Genomic DNA, 23,920 nt, shown 5'->3' with positions numbered 1-23,920 from the left:
TCAATTTCCACAGCTGGGATGTGGAAGCTGGGGCTCCATAGGGAGTAATGCCCTCTAAGCTGCCAGCTTTCTCCCTCTGCTCAAGCCCACAGGCGGGCCTTGGCAGAAGTTGCCCAGGTCCCCTCAGCTTCAGCTTGGACCCCACCAGCAGTGTGCGGCCCTGCCACACACTGCCAGCTTGGGTCAGCCATCCGGGCAAGCACCGGCCTAGGGCTTTGCCCCCCGCTGCTTGCCTGGGCCCCCATTGTGGCTTGGACCTGGCAGGCCGTGCGATGGCGGCTTGGATCAGGCCAGTGGCTAGGGCGCTGACCCACGCCACCTTCCCCGGTCCACAATCGGGCTTGGCTTGGGTCCCGCCTTCGGCGGCGGGAACTGCAGGGCTTGGCTTGGGTCAGCACCCGCCGGCCCCAGTCCACAATTGGGCCTTGGCTTGGGTCCCGCCTATGGCGGCGGGCGGCGGGCGCCGGTCCACGATCAGGGCTTGGCTTGGGTCCCGCCTGCGGTGGCAGGCACTGCGGGGCTTGGCTTGTGTCAGCGCCCGCTGGCCCCAATCTGCGATCGGGCCTTGGCTTAGGTCCCGCCTGTGGCAGCAGACGCTGACCCATGCTGCATGCCCTGGTCCACGATCAGGGCTTAACTTGGGTCCCGCCTGCGGGGGCGGATGATGCGGGGCTTGGCTTGGGTCAGTGCCCGCCGGCCCCGGTCCGAGATTGGGCCTTGGCTTGGGTCCCGCCTGTGTTGGCGGGCGCTGTGGGGCCTGGCTTGGGTCAGCGCCCACCAGCGGTGGTGGGTGCTGACCCATGCCACCTGCCCTGGTCTGCAATCGGGCCTTGGCTTGGGTCCCGCCTGTGGCAGTGGGCGCTGACCCACGCTGCCTGCCCTGGTCCCCGATTGAGCCTTGGCTTGGGTCCCGCCAGGCAGCGGGTGCTGCCTCCTCCCCCCTCTGCCATCTTTGCTGGGCTAATTTGCATAGCACCCTGATTGGCTGTGGGCATAGCGAAGGTACGGTCAATTAGCATATAACTCCTTTATTAAGTAGGATATATATATATATATATATATATATATATATATATATATGAGGTCCTGTGCATGAATTCGTGCATGGGTGGGGTCTGGCCAGCCTGGCCAGGGGGAGGGGACATGGGTGGTTGACCGGCCTGCCTGCTGGTCAAACTCCTGGTTGAGGGGACAATTTGCATATGAGCCTTTTATTATATAGGATATAGACTGAGTGGCCAGATTATTATGCGTTCAGAGATCATAATGATCTGGCCACTCAGTGTATGTATAAATATATATATAAATATATATATATACTAGAGGCCCGGTGCATGAAATTCATGCATGTGTGTCGGGGGTATCCCTCAGCTCAGCCTGAACGCTCTCCAATCTGGGACCGCTCAAGGGATGTCCAACTGCCCGTTTAGGCCCGATCCAGATCACAATCCCTCTCACAATCCAGGACTGCTGGCTCCCAACTGCTCGCCTGCCTGCCTGCCTGATTGCCCCTAACCGCTTCTGCCTACCAGCCTGATCACCTCCTAACCACTCCCCTCCTAGCCTGATCAATGCCTAACTGCTCCCCTGCAGGCCTGGTCGCCCCCAACTGCCCTCCCCTACTGGCCCAGTCACCCCTAACTGCCCTCCCTTGCTAACCTGGTCCCCCCTAACTGCCCTCCCCTGCAGGCCTGGTCGCTCCCAACTGCCCTCCCCTGCTGGACTGGTTGCCTCAACTGCCCTCCTCTGCAAGCCTGGCCCCATCCAACTGTCCTCCTCTGCTGGCCTGGTCACCCCTAACTGCCCTCCCCTGCAGGCCTGATCGCCCACAACTGCCCTCCCCTGTCGGCCATCTTGTGTCCACATGGGGGCGGCCATCTTTGACCACTTGGGGGTGGCCATCTTGTGTGTTGGAGTGATGGTCAATTTGCATATTACTCTTTTATTATATAGGATATACTAGAGGCCCGGGGCACAAAATTAGTGCACAGGGGCTGTGTCCCTCAGCCCATCCTGCACCCTCTCCAATCTGGAACCCCTTGAGGGATGTCCAACTGCCTGTTTAGGGATTGGGCCTAAACGGGCAGTTGGACATCCCTCTAGCAATCCGGGACTGCTGGCTTCTAACTGCTCACCTGCCTGCCTGCCTGATCACCCCTAACCACTCTGCCTGCCGGCCTGATCAACCCCAACTGCCCCCCCACCCCACTGGCCTGCTCGCCCCTAACTGTCCCCCTGCCAGCCTGCTCATCCCCAACTGCCCTCCCCTGCCAACCTGATCTCTGCCTTGGCCTACCATCATGGCTTTGTCTGGAAGGACATTCAGAAGGTCTCCCAGAATGTCTCCCAGTCTAATTAGCATATTACTCTTTTACTGGTATAGCTATATATGTAGATTACAGCCATAATATACTATGCCCTTTCATTCATTGTCTGCCCTAAGTCCTTTAACCAGACATATTCAGAACTATTATTGTGAACTTTTGCGTGTTAACAGGAAACAAAACCCCAATGTTTTGGAAAGTGAAGCTGTGCAAGCATTTGATTAGCCACCCACCATGAGAAGATTCTGTAAACAATAGAATCAGTGACAGACTAAATCTGTCCAGAGAGATGGATCAGGGCTGCTGTGCAGGAGACAGCCTAGCCAGAAGCTATGACTACTCCACAGTCTTGCCCATTTGAAAACTCACACTGTTAACTTGTTGTCATAGAGTCAATCACTTAGATTTAAAGTGCTATTTGAATTGTTGTTAATCCTTCACAGCATTGCTCTATCTCCTATTTTAAGTGGTTTTATGTGAAAAATAATGAAATGACAGTAAATCCCAGACAGGGTAAGAACATATCTTACCTTCCAAGCCAGGATATTTTTGAGACTAAAAGACTTGCTATTAATAATTTCTCCAGGAAAATAGGCATGAACCAAAACTGTCCAAGAAATTCACTCTTTCTCTCTCCCTCCCCCTCTCTTTTCTACCCCATGTAAGAAAACAACCATGAAAGAATTTAAATGAACCAAAAAGATTACTGGGTATCTTTGATAAAAATCTAGATGTTGCCTAAGCACATCCTTCCAGATTAGCAGATTTTATGGGATCTCTGCAACTTTCATTGCCTGTGAAGTGTTAAATATCTCTGTGAGTTATATACAATGGCTAGCAGTGGACATGATTCTTGCCTCTAGAGATACAAATAAATTTTGTCTGGCGGAAATACACTTGATTTTCTCCCTCCTCCTTTCCAATAAATCAATTTTACAACTCTTCATAAATTCATTTCAGTATTACCTATTGCTAATATATATGTGCTACTTTGAATTCACCTTTGAACTGGTTGTAACTTCTTACTGGTTCTCTCATTAATAAATTAACTTACATTTTTGACATGTATTAACATTTATGGAATTTTACCTTTTAAAATATTTCTTAATATCCCTTTTTTTTTTCTTTTCTTCTTTTTTCCTTAGATTGTCCAGGACTCAACAAATTCTTCATTTCACCATAATAGTGGTTTATCTGTGGCAAAAGAGATCATTATCGATTATAAGTAAGCAAGAATGGAAGCAGGGAGACCATTCAAGAATCTATTGTAATAATCCCAGTAGAAGATGAGGGAGCCCGGACAAAGATGAATGTATTCTAACTGCAAGTAGATTATATTTTAAGTAGCAGTAAATACTTGTTTAAATGAATCAAATTAAAATAAAACTGCCTTATTTGCAAGGAATAACTCACTTATTACTGTTAATGCATAGACCCAATTTACTTCACAGATTCCCTAGAAGGGCCTTAAGGTGTGGGTTCATAATCAAACGCATTTGAATTGATGAGAGAAGCTAGAAAAATTAAAAACCAGAGAAGATACATCCTGAGAAGAGCATCCTAGGTTTGTAAAATGTGGAAAAAGAGGGGAGTAAAGGCCAGGGTTTCTGCCCCAAAATTCTGCCCATATCTAAATTAGTTCTAGTTCTCACAGGTTTGTTCTAGACCTTGTAGCAAGCCCCATTGGTTTATCAGTCCTGCTGGTAGAAGATATCACATGAAGTGAACTAGATAGTGGACTCATTCTACATGCAAAGCCTGTAAAAGACGTGAGTGGCCATCCCTTGTGGGCTAACTCCCATTTCCATATTTCAAGTAGATGATTAATCTGCAGAAGTAAGACACTAACAACTTGGAGAGCAGCTAGCTGTTATAGACCTTTTCTCATTTTCCCTGGCCATGAAATGTCCATTTATTAGCCAAATAAAACAGAAAAGAATGTTTCACCAAAGAAAACATATGGGAATACTATCTTATGGAGACTCAGTTTTTCATTAGACGCAACAGATTTTGAAACACAGACATCTTTGATGAAGATAAGGAATCCTTTGACTTAAACTCAGTTGTGTTTTACCAAGCTTTCTTGAGGGTAAATAAGTAGTTATTTAAACTCTTAAAGGGTGACCTATGTTGATCATTTAATTTTTTAAATTCATCCTAACAAAAAACTACTTTTGATTCATGCAATCTGTTAACGTAAAAAACCATTCAAACCTATAAAGAATTTAGTGAGTTTATTTGAGCCCAACAGTCGACAATTGCCGGGAAGCAGAATCCCAATGGATTGGGATAATGCTCCAAAGAATGGCGAGTTCCTACCTTGTTTTTATAAATTACCATCAAAAGTGATACTGGATTTTTGGACTGGAACACACGGTGTTCCCCTGGGCAGGATGGCTCCCCCAGATTCTTTGTCTGTCAGAGTCAAAGAATGAAACCATGGATAGAAGATGGTGTAGCAAAGGTGGAAATTTATTGAAAAACAAGTACAGACTCCCACATGGGGAGGGGGAAAAAAATCTCACAGCACAGACTCCCACCTGGGGAAGAGGAAAGAGTCCCACCGAATTCCTTTTCCCCCGGTTTATAAAGGCTACAGTTTTTGTGCCTCAATATCCCCTCTGATTGGTCACTATTCCCCTTTGATTTGGTCACTAGAGCAACTCCTGAGCTCAAAGGTCAAACCTCACATGGAACATGTGAGGCCCTCCTTATTTAATTTGTAAATATACACCTTTGGCTACTCCCAGTTACCTTGTCTTATGGAAAGGTAACTGCTTCCTCTCCCATCTTTCCTGTCTTATGGAAATGTAACTTCTGCTGGCCTCCTGCTCCCTTGTCTTATGGAAATGTATCCTTTTGCAACTCTGTAGCCCTGTGTTTTTTCCATGGACCCCCTTAATTTAAAAAATTCCCTAAACCTGTCTTTTTTACCCCTAAAAATTTATATTTAAAAAGGAAAAGACTAAAGTGGGTTACATGAAATCCATTGATGATAGATTAGGGAGGTAGGAGAAAGCAAAGAGGGGAAACCTCTGGGTTTAGATAAAAAGTGAAATGATGGACATATGCTTCTTTTACATATATGGATACATGATAGTTAACATAGTTAACAGTTGATGATTAACTTGTTAACAATAACAATGTGGGAATGCCCTGGTGCCATTTGTTGTGCCCTGAGAGGTCCGGAAAAAGGGAAATTACAAGTTACCCAGACATTTCACAGATATGTTATTTTAGATGCAAAAAGATAATAGGCTCAGTAAAGATTGAAGTTAATCTTTGTCAGGAAAAATACTGGCCTAGGACATGACTACCCACTATAAACTGCTTGTAGGTAAATATTTAATTTTCAGACCATCCTTTGTGGTTATTTTAGGTCTTTGAATTTACACAGCTGCCATGCAGTCCTTCCCTGAACTAGTCAGGTTAGCATATGGCCCCTTTTATCCACAAATCTTACATGTATATTGTAAAATCATATTTGAAGATGTAAAATCTAATAACCACTGATACAAAATTTGGTGCTCTATGTCATTAATCATTTTAAAAAGATTTTTAATAATAATGTGCTTATAGAATGTGATCAGACAGAAAGGGGAAGGAATAAATATGGAAAAAAAATAAGACAGAAGTAAAAATGAAGGGAGGATAAATGAAAAGAATGAGCTTCATTGATTACTTTCCTCTTTCTCTCCAAGACACAAAATGGTTTGCCGTTCTCTACTGGCTTTCAAGGAGGATTTCCCATCAAACCTTGGGAATGATCTTCCACTCAGAATTGTGAAAATTTAAGGTTTGAAGATTAAAAACTAGAATTTAACTGGATGTCAAAAAATATATTCAGCAGTTTAAAAATGTATTTTTAGGAGAATTGCCTTGCTAACTGACACTGAAGAATATAATTTTGCTGCCCAGCCAGTGTGGCTCAGTAGTTGAGCGTTGACCTATGAACCAAGAGATCACAGTTCGATTACTGGTCAGGGTACATGCCTGAGACAATGGGGAGTGCAGGAGGCAGCTGATCAATGATTCTCTATCATCATTATGTTTCTATCTCTCTCTCCCTCTCCCTTCCTCTCTGAAATCAATAATATAATTTATATTTTGAAGAATATAATCTTGCCTTTTTAATCACATTTTCTCATTAGACTAAAGAGGAAAAAGAATTATAACCCTAGAGAACAGGATTTTCAACAAATATACAAGTTAGAATGTTGTAGAAACAATTAGAAAAAATAGGTAAGAGAAATATATCAGTTGGACAATTATTTTAGCTTGGGGAAAACTTTATGGAAAATAGTGTTGAGGGGAATTGAAGATGGCGACCAGCAGGAAGGTAGGGAGGGAGTGAGTGTGAGAGAGTGAGGGAGCAATAGAGGAGTGTGTGGATGTGTGTGGTGTGTGTGTGTATGAGCTAGGGACAGTTAGATTCTGCAGGTCTTCCAAGGGGCTGCCAAACCTGGCAGTCTTAGACGGCGGAGCCCCGGGCACAACGCAGACACTCCGGGGCAGCCAGTGCAGGCACAGAGACCATGCCATCTTGAGAAACAGAGCTGCTGAGACTAGGAGCCTACCTTCAGCACCACTGAGTCTGGTCTCAGACGCAAACCAGGACCCTGCAGCCACTGGGGACAGAGACCTGCGACCACAGCTGCAGACCCACAGACAACAAGAATCCAGACATCCCGGCCGCAGATTTCTGTGAGTCAAGGAGCCTATCCCCCTCCTCACAGGTTTGCTGACAGTGCCATAGTAACTGATAGACCTGCCCCTCACACAGGCCTCAGCGCGACTACAGGATTTTGAGCCTGGGAGCACACAGGCACTGGGAATCTGTTCCCTGCAATGCAATAGAGCGACCAAAGCCCACACAGGGTGGCAGTGCCACCTGACTTCGATTCTGGGCAAACGCACACGGAAGTCTGTTTTCCGCAGTGCAGGAGCGGACCTCCTGCCGACACAGTGCTACTGTGCAATCCAGTCCCCCAAGCTGACAAGGACCCTGATTCTCCAGACGGGAGGCAGCACTGAGCACCACTGACTTGACTCTGTTTCTTATTGTGTGCTCCTGAGATCCCTGACTCCCAGTGCATTCACACTAAGAACCAGTGACTCCAATTCTTGGTGCATGCGCACACACGGACCCTGATTCTCAGCGAGAGGCCGCACGAAGCAACAGAGACTCTGATACTCGATTCTTGGTGCAGACACAGGGGAACTCTGACTCCTGGCAATCGCTAGAGGACTCTGATTTTCAGCACACACCAGCAGGGTCTCTATTTCAGCATGGTGCAGGCAGGGCTCCTGATTCTAGGTGCGCACACAAGACCACACTGAGCACTGGTAACGCTGACTCTGGTGAGCCTGGTTCCCACCAACCCACGGCAGCCACACGTCTTGGTGTTGGAGCTCTTCAGTGACACTTGGTTGGTGTGAAGCTCCCACTGCACATGGCCCAGGTCCATGCAGGAAATTAGTGAAATTGAAGCATGCAACATGACCAAAAATAATTCAGAGAAATGGTCATGCAATTCATACACCAGATGGATGAGAAAATCAATAACCTATGCAAGAATGAGGAAGAAATGAAAAGTGATATAGCTATAATCAAAAACACCATGGAACGTTTCAACAGTAGAATAGAAGAAGCAGAGGACCGAATTAGTGAGTTAGAAGGTAAGGCAGAAAAACAAGCTCAATCTGAATAGCAACTGGAGAAAAAAAATTAAAAAACAGGAGGAGAGCCTAAGGGAGCTTTGGGACAACATGAAATGAAGTAACATGCGTATAATAGGGCTGCCAGAAGGACAACAAGAGCAGCAAGGATTAGAAAATCTACTTGAAGAAATAATGACAGAAAACTTCCCGGATATGGGGAAGAAAAAAGTTACACAAGTACAGAGAGTCCAAACAAGATGAATCCCAAAAGACCCACACCAAGACGTGTCATAATTTCAATGGCAAATGTTAATGACAAAGAGAGAATCTTAAAGTCTGCAAGAGAGAGACAGAGAGTTACCTACAAAGGATCCCCATCAGATTATCAAATGATTTCTCAACAGAAACACATCAAGCTAGAAGGGAATGGAAAGAGGTATACAAAGTGATGCAAAGCAAAGGACTGAATCCAAGAATACTCTATTCAGCAAGACTTTCAATCAAAATTGAAGGGGAAATCAGGAGTTTCGCAGACAAAAAAAGGCTAAGGGAGTTTATCACTACTAAACCAGCAATGCAAGAAATGCTAAAGGGAATGCTATAAAAAGAAGAAATAAAAAGGTAAGAAGGAACACAGGCACAAAAATATAAATGACTACAAACAAGTACCTTTCAGTAATAACTTTAAACATAAATGGACTAAATGCTCTAATCAAAAGATATCAAGTGGCTGAATGGATAAAAAAAACATGACCCATATATATGCTGTCTACAAGAGACCCACCTCAGAACAAGGGACTCACACAGACTGAAAGTGAAGGGATGGAAAAATATCTTGCAGGCAAATGGAAATGAAAAAAAAAAAAAGCTGGGGTAGCAATACTTATATTGGACAGAATAGACCTCAAAGTGAAGGCCATAGCAAGAGGTAAGGAAGGCCACTTCATAATACTAAAGGGATCGATAAAACAACAGAATATAACCCTGATAAACATATATGCACCCAATGCAGGAGCACCCAAATACATAAAAAAACTCCTGGAAGATATCAAGGGAGAGACCAAAACCAATACAATCATAGTAGGGGACTTTAATACACCAATGACATCACTAGATAAATCCTCTAGACAAAAAATCAGCAAAGAAACAGCAATCCTAAATGATTCACTAGATCAGATAGACTTAACTGACATCTTCAGAACAATTCCTCTCAAAGCCATGGAATATATGTTCTTCTCAAGTGCACATGGGACATTTTCAAAAATAGACCACATATTGGGTCACAAGCAAAGTCTCCCCAAATTCAAGAAGATTGAAATCATATCAAGCATCTTCTCAGATCACAATGGCATAAAATTAGAAATAAACTACAATAAAAATGATCCAAAAAACTCAAACACTTGGAAGCTGAATAGTATCCTATTAAATAATTATTGGGTTACCAATGAGATCAAAGAAGAAATTAAAAACATCCTAGGAACTAATGACAATAAAAACACAACAATCCAAAATCTATGGGACACAATGAAAGCAGTCTTGAGAGGGAACTTTATAGCTCTACAGGCCTACCTCAAAAAACAAGAAAAAATGGTAGTAAATCATCTAAAACTATAACTCAAAAAGTTAGAAAGAGAGCAACAAGAAAAGCCCAGAGTGAGCAGAAGGAACGAGATAATAAAGATCAGAGCAGAAATAAATGACATAGAGACCAATAACACAATACAAAAGATCAATGAAACCAAGAGTTCGTTATTTTAAAAGGTAAACAAGATTTATGAACCTCTAGCCAGTCTCACCAAGAAACAAAGAGAAAGGACTCAAATAAACAAAGTCAGAAATAAGAGAGGCGAAATAACAACAGACCCCACAGAAATACAAAGGATTGTTAAAAAATAATATTAACAACTCTACTCCAACAAACTAGACAACCTAAAGGAAATGGACATATTAATAGAAAAACACAACCTTCCAAAACTCAATCAGGAAGATTCTAAACATTGCAATCGGTCGATAACTATGTAACAAATTGAAGAAGTCATCAAAAAGCTCCCAGCAAACAAAAGCCCGGGGCCAGATGGCTTCACAAGGGAGTTATACCAAACACTCAAAGAAGAACTAAAACCTATCCTCTGTAGACTATTCCAAAAAATTCAAGAGGAATGAACACTTCCAAGCTCATTCTATGAAGCCAGCATTACACTAATACCAAAACGAGATAAAGACAACACAATGAAAGAGAATTATAGGCCAATATCCCTCATGAATATAGATGCCAAAATCCTTAACAAAATTCTAGGAAATCGGATCCAGCAATACATCAGAAAGATAATATACCATGACCAAGTAGAATTTATTCCGGGGATGCAAGGATGGTACAATATCCAAATAAATACAAATAAATAAATGTGATACATCACATAAACAAATTGAGAGATAAAAATCACATGGTCATATCAGTTGATGGAGAAAAAGCATTTGACAAAATTCAGCACCTTTTCTTGATAAAAACTCTCAGCAAGGTGGGAATAGAAGGATCAGACCTCAACATAATAAAAGCCATATATGACAAACCCACAGCCAACATCATACTCAATGGACAAAAACTAAAACCATTTCCTCTAAGAACTGGAACAAGACAGGGATGCCCATTTCACCACTCCTGTTCAACATAGTGCTGGAAGTACTAGCCATTGCAATCAGACAAGAAGAATAAATAAAAGGCATCCAAATTGGAAAAGAAGAAGTATAACTGTCCTTATTTGCAGATGACATGATACTGTACATAGAAAACCCTAAAGACTCCATCAAAAAACTATTAGACTTAATAAATGAATTCAGCAATGTATCAGGATACAAAATTAATGCCAAGAAATCTATGGCATTTCCTTACACCAATAGTGAACTTACAGAAACAGAGACTAAAATAGCAATCCCATTTATCATCATACCAAAAAAATTAAGATACCTAGGAATAAAATTAACTAAGGAGGTAAAAGACCTATATGTGAAAAACTACAGGACACTGAAAAAAGAGATAGAGGAAGATATAAACAGACGGAAGAACATACCATGTCCATGGATTGGTAGAATCAACATCATCAAAATGTCCATACTACCCAAAGCAATCTATAGATTCAATGCAATCCCCATTAAAATACCAATGGCATATTTCACAGACCTAGAACTAACTCTCCAAAAATTCATCTGGAATAAAAAAAGACCCTGAATAGTTGCACCAATCCTGAGAAAGAAGAACAAAGTAGGTGGTATCTCAATACCAGATATCAAGCTGTATTACAAAGCCACTGTTCTCAAAACTGCCTGGTACTGGCACAAGAACAGACCTATAAACCAATGGAATAGAATAGAGAACCCAGAAATCGACCCAAACCACTATGCCCAATTAATATTTGACAAAGGAGGCATGAACATAAAATGGAGTCAAGACAGTCTCTTCAATAAATGGTGTTGGGAAAATTGGACAGATACATGCAAAAAAAATGAAACTAGACCACCAACTTACACCATACACAGAAATAAACTCAAAATGGATAAAGGACTTAAACATAAGACTGGAAACCATAAAAATACTAGAGGAATCCACAGGCAGCAAAATCTCAGACATATGCCGAAGCAATTTCTTCACTGATACTGCTCCTAGGGCAATGGAAACTAAAGAGAAAATAAACAAATGGGACTAGATCAAAATAAAAAGCTTTTGCACAGCAAAGGAAACCATCAACAAAACAACAAGAAAGCCCACTGCATGGGAAAACATATTTTCCAATGTTATCACCAAAAAGGGATTAATCTCCAACATTTACAGGGAACTCATACAACTTAACAAAAGGAAGATAAACAACCCAATCAAAAAATGGGCAACGGACCTAAATAGATATTTTTCTAACGAAGACAGAAGGAAGGCCAAGAGACATATGAAAACATGATCAAAGTCACTAATTATCCAAGAGATGCAAATCAAAATGACAATGCGGTATCATCTCACACTTGTCAGAATGGCTATCAGCAACAAATCAACAAAGGACAAGTGTTGGCGAGGATGCAGAGAAAAAAGAACTCTTTTGCACTGCTGGTGGGAATGCAGACTGGTGCAGCCACTGTGGAGAACAGTATGGAGTTCCCTCAAAAAACTAAAAATGGAACTCCCATTTGACGCTGCGATCCCACTTCTAGGAATATACCCCAAGAAGCTAGAAATACCAATCAGAAAGGATATATGCACCCCTATGTTCATAGCAGCATAATTAACCATAGCTAAGATTTGGAAATAGCCTAAGTGCCCATCAGCAGATGAGTGGATTAAAAAACTATGGTACATCTACACAATGGAATACTATGCTACAATTAAAAAGAAGGAATTCTTACCATTTGCAACAGCATGGATGGAACTGGAGAGCATTATGCTAAGTGAAATAAGCCAGTCAGAGAAAGGTAAATACCACCTGATCTCACTCATTTGTGGAATATAATGAACAACATAAACTGATGAACAAAAACAAATCCAGAGACAGAGAAGCATCGATCAGACTGTCAAACCTCAGAGGGAAGGTAGGGAAGGATGGGGGTAAGGGGGAGAGATCAACCAAAGGACTTGTATGCATGCATATAAGCCTAACCAATGGACGCGGACATCAGGGGGGTGAGGGCATGAGTCGGGGGTGGGGTGGTTGGGGGCTTAATGGAGGTTTGAGGACACATATGTAATACCTTAATCAATAAAAAAATTTAAAGAAAAGAAAATAGTGGTGAAATCCAGGTACTAGAGGATAACTTTTCAGGAATTGGGGGAGGTTGTCCTTTGAATCTACATTTTAGCAAGCATGACTGGAACCCTTAAGGACTAGAATTCAGACTTTTGTTCCTGTTGTGTCTTGTAAAGGGTGTTTAGAGAAAGTCATTAGCATTCCCTGAATCATGTTCACCTAGAAACTAGTAAGTGAAAGGACTCATGGACCTCCACCTTCTCTTTAGAACTAGCAAGCACGCCTCTGAATAGGGAGGAAAGAGTCAGACTTCAATAATGGATTCTGAGAATAGCTGAACAGTGTGGGTCTTCTGGAAACTCCTGCTCTCCCTGGTATAACGTTTCTGAAAAGAACAATGGGACAAAAAGTCAGAAATACAGTTGTCTACACCACTGACAATTGGATACAGCTTATGAAGAATTGCCTTCCATCTCAAAGTGCATTGTTATGCAACCTCTACTTCATTGGTGAAAGTACTTACATATGAAGACATGTTAGAGATCTGATTTCAGGTACCAAGTGGCCCCTTAATTGTTGGGTCACTGGAGTTAACAAGACCTGAGGTCGATATTGAGCAGACACAATAGAAGGGAAATAATTGTTTTGTTTTATCTGGAAATTATTCTTTATCTAAAGTTATCACCTTTTGCCCATGTTGATATTGTTTTTTCTATCAAAATTGAGAACATCTTTTATTGGGGTAAGACAAATTTGGATTATTATTTTAGTCTTACCACTTACAGGGTGTTATGATTTGGGGCAACTTATTTAACCTTTATAAGAGAGTTTAAAATAGAAATGTTAATTATTATTTGCTTTTCAGGCTGTTGTGAAGATTAAATGAGATAATGCCTATGCCATTGGATGCCCTCTATCTGGCTTACCCTAAACCTTGCAGAAACATTGGCACCATTCCTGCAGTGGCTGATGCTCTGAGCCCAAAGTCTCGTCACCTTGTGCTTATGGGTGGGGGAGAAGGAACCAAGTGCAAGGTGGCATGTGAGCATTAGAATAGTCTACTCAGTGAGTGTATGTCTATAATGAAAATTAAAACAAACAGTGAATTATGAAAAAAAATATAAACATTGATGCTATTTTCAAAGGCTAGAAAACCAACAGAAATTAAAACAAAAAAACCCTGAGAAATATTGGCTAGGTTTTGTGAAACTAATAGAAATAGTGTCAGTTAGCCAGCAGCCATTTCTAACTAGTCATACTCCACCAGTCACCAGGGCAGATAATGCATATCATTTATACATAACAGATCCATTCTGTTTTAAGTTTAATGTGGTTACTTCACTAAATTCTGCTGTTAATATTCAGCCTTCTGCCGCTTATGTAGAATGGCCACCTGTTCATGAGTTGTTTTTTTAGTGAAAGGACATATTTGTTCTACATCTATCCAGCTGGAAGGGACATGATGTCTCTTAGATCTGGGAGGAAAACAGTGGAGGGTAAAGTGAAGAAGGGGCTGAGGGAGCTGGTTTGGGAATAGGATGCTGACTCCTACTAGACCATTTCCCACCAAAATCTGTCCATTATCTCCTCAAATACATTTCACCGGATTTATTCAGAACACAAAACCTCTTCAGGTCCTTTAACAAAGTAAATTGAATACAAGAAACTGGTTACAAAAATGATGAATATTGAGAAGACAGGGGCCTGTGATAAAATTTGGAGTAGCAGTATCAAGAAACCAATATGACCCCTAAGACTAGAGTGACAGCAGGACAAGGTGCTGTTCCAAGAGTCCAGGAGCAGGTTATTTACAGGAACAGAAGTGGGGGAAAGGGTTGTAGTTGGAATCTAAGAGAGCATTAGTACTCGCAGGAGTTAAAGTCATGAAGGAGAGGCAGCTGCTGCCAAGTCCTAAGATGACATACTCTTATTTTTCCCTTCCTGCTGCCTTCCAGACTTCAGTGTCTCCCATTGGCCAATACTACCTGATAGCCAGGTGCTGGGACCCTGGGAAAAGTTGTTTCTTGAGATATGGAGAAGAAGAGGGCACATGGAGAGATTGAAACTGAGAACAAACAGGCAGCACATCATGTTCTATTGAGACATTTGGAGGGAGCTGGCCAGCTGACTGTGAGTTAGTTGAAAACCCTTACAAAGGAAAGCCACCAAAGAACAGTAACAGTGGATTACTCTCCAGACCCTGCAGTCTAAGGAAGTGGAAGTTACCTCTGGGCACAGATAAAGAGCTTTAGTTTAAGAAGACGTCTCTGTCTCTCTGCTTACTGTTCTCTATTGTCTTCTCTCTGGAAACAACTGTATTAAAATAGTTATCAGAGTTGGAATAGATAAATAGTATGTTCATAGAATGTAGTCTAATTTGCTTATTTCAATCTTGGTTTTGGATTATCTATTTCAACCTTTTTCTCATCATCCTGAATAATTGAAAGTTGCATATTGTTCTCAAAGTAATTAACATCTTGCTTTGCTGGCTCTACTAATAATACAGCTTTGTAATAAGAATATGTCAAATTTGTAATATATATATATATATATATATATATATATATATATATATATATATACAGCTAATGGCACACACTCACATACATTATCCTATTTTGTTTTATGCCCTAATGATTTAAAATGAAGGAGAGAGAACTAGAATTTATTGAATATACATGATATGCTAGGCACTGTGCCAGCAACTTTAGAAAAATTAATTCTGTTAATCAGCACAACAACCCAATGAGGTAGATACTATTATCCCCATTTTACAAATGAGGAAACTCACAGGGAGAAAATGAACTGTCTTGTCAAGTTCATACAGCCAACTCCAGGGACACTATCGTGCTGAAAATTTATACATCCCTCCCCACACATACACATATAATTCTTATTATATATGATATATATGTATCTCATAAAATTTATATATCTTATATTTATATGGAAACTTCACTCCATAAATTTTGTGATTTCTACAAAATCTTATTTATAATATATTTATTTAGTAAACCTTATTATCAGAACCATTCCCTCGGTGCCACGTGTGCTACTTAGAAATCAGAGGCAGGAACAAGGCCTCAGTACATGACAATTACACTGGATCTAGTTTTGTATATTCAAAGTTAAGTCCTCTCTTAGCTTTATTTGCCTTGTATAAAATAAGGATAATATAATAGTATATCAAGTTGAAATATACAACAATACTTCATATAAAAAAATTTAGAAGTGCCTGTTTCATATGAAGTTAGACAAGAAAGTTGTTATCATGCTGTAACTGTTAGGAACAGAAATAAAATAGTGGGGATTACTTATAGTTATAAGAAATATTAATTATGCTCTGTTAACCATAATTGTTCTATTCTGATTAAAGAAAGCACATTCTGATATGGCTGGAAGTTTTACTCACTGGGACCCGGAAATTAATCTTGGAATGAAGTTCATTCTTCTTATCAGAGAACTGCCTATCATGGTGGAAAGAATAACAACCCTGTTGCTGAAACAATGAAGTCCTGGAGGCACTTGCCCTCTGTGACCCCCTCCCGTACCCAGCCTGCATTGCCTGTAACCTGTAACCATTATACCTTGCCTACATCTCCATGCCTGTAATTCCTACTTTCCCATGTAATCTTTGTCCTTCTACCCAATATAAGCAACTGGCTTATGGGGGGAAAAGGGGGAGTTAGAGCAGATTCTATGGATGACATTCTTCTCTCCCATATTGCTGCATTATCGGGATAAATGCTCCTACATGAATCAACCCTATCCCTGCTTAATGGGCTCAGTTAGTGACAGGTAGCCCAGACCCATTCATTATCTGGTTTCATAACCACAGAACCAGCTCAAAATGGTCCAATCCTATTTAATGAAATATCAAGGTGCTTTTCAGAGATAATAGACCAAAACTGCAAGTCATGCAGCTGAAGCCTGTGCAGAGGAGAGAACTTTGACCTCCAGCTCTACCTGAACCAAAGACTCATTCTACCCCCTATCCTCCCCAAACAAAGGACCAAGACATAATCAGAAGTTGAACACTGATTCCTCTAAGAATCCAAGGGCCCATTGTCCAAGAAGATCTGGTATTGGTGCTCCTTTATCATAAATGGCCAAGTTCCAAGGCTCTCCAGTTAAAATGTACTCTATCAGTGCTTCCACATACCTGATTCACCTAAAACCCTTAATCTGGTTCAGAGAGCAGGAAGGATTTGAAATACCATTAGGTCTCCCATGTTCTCGGTTGGTGCTTTCTCCATCAATAAACCATTTCTTACCTCTTACATTTTGAGTTTTGGCCTTTCAAAGCATTGGGCACACAAACTTTGGTTTGGTAACAGTGCTTAGCATGTTTTATGAAACAATTGTTGAAAACAGCCTGAGCCTGTTACCATGCTAGAGGTGAATCTGCCTTGCACTTCATTAATGAAACAAGACTGAAGTGCCGTGCCTCTGAAATGTTTCTAACACCACTGGTGTTCTTAGTGTTCATAAACATCTTGCCTAGTGTTTTCCTCCTTGTTTAAGAGAGCCTAGTCCAGAAAATAATTCTTATTAAAATCATTTTCTAATGCCAGGCAATGAGCACATATACAAATGAATGTAGGTATTTAACCACTCCTACTTTAAGAGAACTCTGCTATATCTGAATAAAAATCCTATCTAATAAAAGAGTAATATGCAAATTAACCATCACTCTGCCACACCCACCAGTCACACCCACCAGCCAATCAGGAGCAAGTATGCAAATTAACCCAACCAAGATGGCTGCGGCCACAGAGCAAGCAGGAGGCTTGGGTTTCCCCGGTAATGGAGGAAGCCAAGCTTTCCGCACACCCTGGCTGGCCTAGGCCCCCATTCAAGGCTACAAAGTTTCAATTAAAGAAGATAAATAAATCCCAACAAAAATGGCGGCAGCCACAGAGCTGGAGAGAGCAGGAGGCTTGAGTTGCCCCCAGTGATGGAGGAAGCCAAGCTTTCCGCACACCCTGGCCGGCCTAGGCCTCCATTCAAGGCTACAAAGTTTCAATTATAGAAGATAAATAAATCCCAGATACCAGAGCCTCCACTTGGGTCACCAGGGGGTGTGGCCAGCTTGCAAACCACCACAGGCTCCTCGCCCAGGCCACCCCATGTCCCAAGGGAACCCCCACCCTGATCCGGGACACCCTTCAGGGCAAACCAGCTGGCCCCTACCCGTGCACCAGGCCTCTATCCTATCTAATAAAAGAGTAATATTCAAATTGACCATCACTCCAACACACAAGATGGCTGCCCCCATGTGGACATAAGATGGCCTCCACAAGGTGGCCAGCAGGGGAGGGCAGTTGGGAGGGACCAGGCCTGCAAGGGAGGGCAGTTGGGGGTGATCAAGCCTGCAGGGGAGGGCAGTTAGGGGTGACCTGGTGGCAGAAGAGGCAAGTTGGGGGCGACCAGCCCTGCAGGGAAGGGCAGTTGGGGGGGACCCAGGCCTGCAGGGGAGAGCAGTTGGGTGGGACCAGGCCTGCAGGGGAGGGCAGTTATGGTGACCAGGCCTGCAGGGGAGGTCAGTTAGGGTGACCAGGCCTGCAGGGGAGGGCAGGTAGGGGCAAACAGGCTGGCAGGGGAGCAGTTAGGCATCAATCAGGCTGGCAGGGGAGTGGTTAGGGATGATCAGGCTGGTAGGCAGAAGCAGTTAGGGGCAATCAGGAAGGCAGGCAGGCAAGCAGTTGGGAGCCAGCAGTCCTGGATTGTGAGAGGGATCTGACTGCCCGTTTAGGCCCGATAGGATCTAACATCCCTCAAGGGATCACAGATTGGAGAGCGTGCAGGCTGGTCTGAGGGACACTCCCTACGGCCACAAATTTTGTGCACCGGGCCTCTAGTAATGATAATAATAGTAATAGTAAAAGCCCAACATTATTAAATGACTCCAAGGGGAAATTTCGGACCCCCATTTATCCTGGCCAATCAAATGGTCTTCAAAAGAAACCTCTTAAATAGCGTTAGTTTGGGTCTACCTACAGTTGGGATTCAGGAAAATCTCCCAGCTCCAGGAAACCAGCTGGACTTCTCCATAGAATGTGTTAAACATTAACTTGAAACTTACCCAGGAACCTACCACAGCTGTGCTGACAAGAATTTCAGAGAAATGAATTAAAATGATATGTGATATGGCCAGTACTATGGAAACCCTGCATATTACCTGAAAACCAAAGCAAATGGATTTAGTATAAAATGAAAATATAGTCTAGAGGAAAACATGGATCAGTGCAATCATATTCACACAATGTATTGTTGGGGTTCTGTGAGGAGACAGAAACAGGCTGTTTTTTTCAACAGAAAGAAGTTAATATAAAGAGCTGTTAACTAAACAACCGAAAACACAGAAAGAATGGCTATCACGTAATGAGCAACTGCAGGAAGCAACCTGCCCTGAGCTGGAGGAACGAAAGGATAAGCTGAACTCACCATCACTTGGGCCTGGGAAGAGGTCCTGGGCGAGGAAGCTCTGAGAAGGAGGCAGAAATCAGCTGATGCTGGGGCTCTGACCCTGGAAGAAGGGTCCCTTTGGCTGGCCCAGGCCTCTGAGGAGAAGGATGCCAGCTTTCTGGGGCTGGTTCTGTGAGTGGCAAACTGAATTCAGCCTCTGCTCAGAATGAGCAGCACTGTTGGGATAAAGAAAGATGCTGGGGGAACACTGACAGGACTGAAAGTAAGTAGGCAGTCAACAAGAAGTAAAGAAAGGAGGAGTGCAAATAGAATGACCGACTGGTCAGGACTGCCCATAACTGTGGGTCCTGGGATGCAGGACTTTTAAGACTGTCCTGAGCATATTCCAGATAGGCAGTTGCCCTAGTTGTAAAATCCAGTTTCCTGAAACAAAATGGGTACTTTGTATTGTAAATTTACTATATAATTTTGGCAAAATACAGTTCTCAAAGACAAAATAGGCAGGGATGCAGAGTAACATATTAATATACTTCTTAAATCTATTTGTGATATAATTACAATTATTACTCTCAAATCACAATTACCACATAAAAAGCAGGTTGATAATGTCCCTTTCAATATAACTATGAAATCAACATTTTTTTCTATTTTCGAATGAAGTAAATAAATCCATAGTAAAGGCACTAATTAAAAAATCCTACATCTCACATTAGAACCATTGTAGATATTATGAATCCTGAAAGTTCCAATTAAAACTATGAGGCATTTGTCCTGCAATATGCAGTTCCATCTCCCTAGGCATCAATATGAAATTGATCCTGGATGCTGGGAGCTCTGATCTAATTGCATCTGGAGTAGGACCACATCATAATGTGCTCCGAAGGTGCTAATCTCATTAGAGCCTCTAGCAAAGGGTTGTCAAAAGATGCTAATGGCTAATTTATCCTTCACTTGGACTTACTCTGTAGAAGCTATTTGGGCTATCTCAGAGAGCCATCATGACCACCACTTCATGACACAAAATAAGTCAGGAGCAAAACTCCAGGGATCTTTTTGTCATTCAGCTGTTCATTCAAACACACATTTATTGAGCTCCTTACTAAGGGTGACCATGACTATCATTCTGTTAAGTGCTGTGCATACAAAGAACAATAAACTATTTCCAAGGGGCTTACCAACCAATGGGGAAATAAAGTGCCGTGGGAGTAAAGGGTAGGGGGCTATTAGTTTTGCTGGGGAAGTCAAGGAAAGCTTCACTGAGGAGGTGACACCTGTGCTGAGTCCTGAGGAATTCAACAGTTACTCTATTCAGACATATTTTTCAGACATATTTTTCAAGAGTTTAGCTCATAAAAATACTGAGTGTTAGCTTTGTGCTCTAAAAAGCACCCTAATACTTTAAGGTTGAAGATAGAATAATAATTAAATCAAAATATTCAGCCAATAAGAATTTACTTCAAAAATATTGCATATCTACAAATGAATTAAAGGAGAAGAAAATAGCCCAATAATAATCCTGTTTCTGGAGCATTTCTAGCTTTCTTGTTTTTGTTTTTTTGTTGGTTTGTTTTTTTTGTTTTTTTTAAAATATATTTTATTGATTTTTTACAGAGAGGAAGAGAGAGGGATAGAGAGCTAGAAACATCAATGAGAGAGAAACATCGATCAGCTGCCTCTTGCACACCCCCCACTGGGGATGTGCCCGCAACCAAGGCACATGCCCTTGACCGGAATCGAACCCGGGACCCATCAGTGCGACGCTCTATCCACTGAGCCAAACCGGTTTCAGCGCTTTCTTGTTTAATCATTCTAAGAAGCATTGGACATCCCGGCCTTCTTTCCAACAGTTCCACCACTCAATGCCAAAAGTTATTCTACTTTTTCCTTTATTTCCAGCTTTACTAAGGAATACATGAAAATATAATTGTTTATATGTGTAGTGTACAATGTGATGATTTGTGAGGCATATATGTTTTGAAATGACTACTGAAAAGTTATTCTCACTCATGATTTTATTTCAGCTAAGTTTAGCAGGGTTTTCAATCTCTTCAGCACATGGAACTCCAAATATCTACTTTTTAAACATATTTCTAATTCAGTAAATGTAAATATACATTTTAAAGTGATAAAAAAAACACACAAGTCATCTTGTAGGGTATAACAGCATAAACATGGTAGAAAGAACAAATACTTCAGGATCAGAAGACTAGTTCAAAGTCAATATCAACTATTGCTCAAAAGACACATAACAAATAAGAAAAAAGCTTTATAAATTATAAAGTGTTATGTGAATACCAATTCTAGTTTTTATTCCACATCAGAACAGATTGTCCTCACATATTAGCAGGAAATCTGTTTTGAGCTCTCTTGGTTCCTCTTTAAGCATGTTTGAATATTCTTTCTCTCCTATCTATTTATGGAAGAGAAGAGGCAGCATCCTCAGTGTCTGGAACCTCAGTTCCAGAGTGAATATGGGCTTTTCTCTGGCTACTCTGTGTGTTATTGGTGGAAGTGGAGTTCTTGTGATGTCAAGAAGAAAGGAATTTCCTGAGACCCATATGGGAGAATGATTAACATTTATTGGTGTGGAAATAAAGCCCTGTGGTTCCAGTGTTCCATTTCTGACCATCTTGCCATGGAAGAAGTCCAATCTTGTCTTCAGCAGGGCCAAAATAAAGGCAACTGCCCATAGTTTCTGCTCCATATTAAAGTACAGTCCAAAAATAAGTAAAAAATAAATAAAATAAAATAAAGTACAGTCCAGCATCCTGTGTGTGGAATCCACAAGGCCATGGCCATGCGACTGCTAAGGCCACATGGCTATGAAGAGAGAACACATGAACACACTGGCAACACTGGTGACAGAATGAGAGAATAAGAGCAATGGAACTCTGAAGATTTTAACCAGGAGCTTCTTCAAATGGACCAATTTATTTTCAAGATTTTGCATGCTTCTGAGGAGGTTCATCCTCTAGCCAATCCATTGTTCCCCAGGCTAGACTGACAGGCACGCACCTTCCCTGTGCCACCCTCACTTCTACTGCACATGTGCCTTTCTCCCTCTTCCTCCCCCAATAATCTAGTACCAAATGGGGGAGGGGAAGGGTGTTAATCCTCTTGGAGGACAAATGCTGTGTGAAGCTGTAGCTTCCTGGTGAAGATTCCCAAGTGGTCACGCTTACAGTGTCTAACTTCCCTTTTCTTTCTTTCCTTTATTATTAACTAGTTAATTATGAAGGTATTGTGTGGACTTCTTCTATCTCTAAATAGGAGGAAATAATATTACATGGAAGTCTTCAGAATTCACATTTCTGGTTTTTATTAGTGTAAACCAAAATATCCATGAGAAACTAATAAATCCAAGAAAAGCAATATAAACTCACACCTTTGACTAGCATAGAAATAATTGAAGTATAAATTAAATTCTTTCTCTTTAAAAACCAATAGAAAGAACAGAAATCATTTTTTCTTTGTTTTCTGTGTGTTTTTTAAAATACGTTTTTGTTGATTTTTTTTTTTTTTTTTTGGAAAGAGAAAGGAAGAGGGAGAGAGAGAGAAAGAGGATAACATCAATGTGAGAGAGAAACATTGGTCAATTGCCTCCTGTATGTGACTCGACTGGGGATCAAATCCACGACCTGGTTATGTGCCCTGACTGGGAATTGAACTGACAACCTTTTGTTGCACGGGATGATGCTCAACGTACTGAGCCACACTGGCCAGGGCAAAAAAGGAATCTTTTTTAAATAAACAAGAGGTAAACCCCTTTTAAGGACAAGACTGAATGGCTAAGTTCTTATTTTAATAACAACAACTCATGTTTGCCTACCATTTATAATCACAAAGTATCTATATCAATAATAATAAAAGCATAATATGCTAATTAGATCGGACAGCCACGGCAGCAGGGCCTGAGGCAGAGGCAGTTAGGGGCAATCAGGCAGGCAAGCGAGTAGTTAGGGGTGATCAGACAGGTAGGCAGAGTGGTTAGGGGCAATCAGGCAGGCAGGTGAGTGGTTAGGAGTGATGAGGCAGGCAGGCAGAGGCAGTTAGGGGTGATCGGGTAGGCAGGCACGTGGTTAGGGGCGATTAGGCAGGCAGGCGAGTGGTTAGGGGTGATGATGCAGGAATGCAGAATGGTTAGGGGTGATCAGGCAGGCAGGCAGGCAGGCTAGCAGTTAGAAGCCAGCGGTCCCAGATTGCAAGAGGGATGTCTGACTGCCAGCAATCAGACATCCCTTGAGGGGTCCCGGATTGCGAGAGGGTGAATTTCATGCACTGGGCCTCTAATATACATATAAAAGGCTAAGAGTCCATCCTTCCCTCCAACTGGTAGCTATGATGCGCACTGAGCACCAGGGGGAAAAAGCTCAATGCAGGAGCTGCCATGATGCACACTGGCCATTTAAAAATAAACAGCATCACAAACCTGGTGCCGAGAAACCAAAACTCGGCTTCCCCCAAGTGGGACACAGGCCCTGCCACCACCCCAGAGTGACACCCCACCAAATCACAGCCAATGCTGCCAAGACCCCATGGTGCAAAATCTAGCTTCATTGGAGTTTCTTCAGCCCAAGAACCCAACTTGCTTTATTACTGGGTGCAAACATTTTACAATTTAACCAACTGTCTGTGAAGTGTTTTCACACGCCTCATCTCATTTGATCCTCACAGAAGTCCTGGAGTAGGTAGCTAGAAGACTCGGTAGAATTCTATTTTCTTTTCATTAGCTGAAAAACGATGATTTAGAAACTTCACCCAACTGAAAAGAAGTAAAAAATG

Source organism: Cnephaeus nilssonii (assembly GCF_951640355.1).
Source record: "Cnephaeus nilssonii genome assembly, chromosome: 8".
NCBI lineage: Eukaryota > Metazoa > Chordata > Mammalia > Chiroptera > Vespertilionidae > Cnephaeus > Cnephaeus nilssonii.
This window is presented reverse-complemented; position numbering follows the sequence as displayed.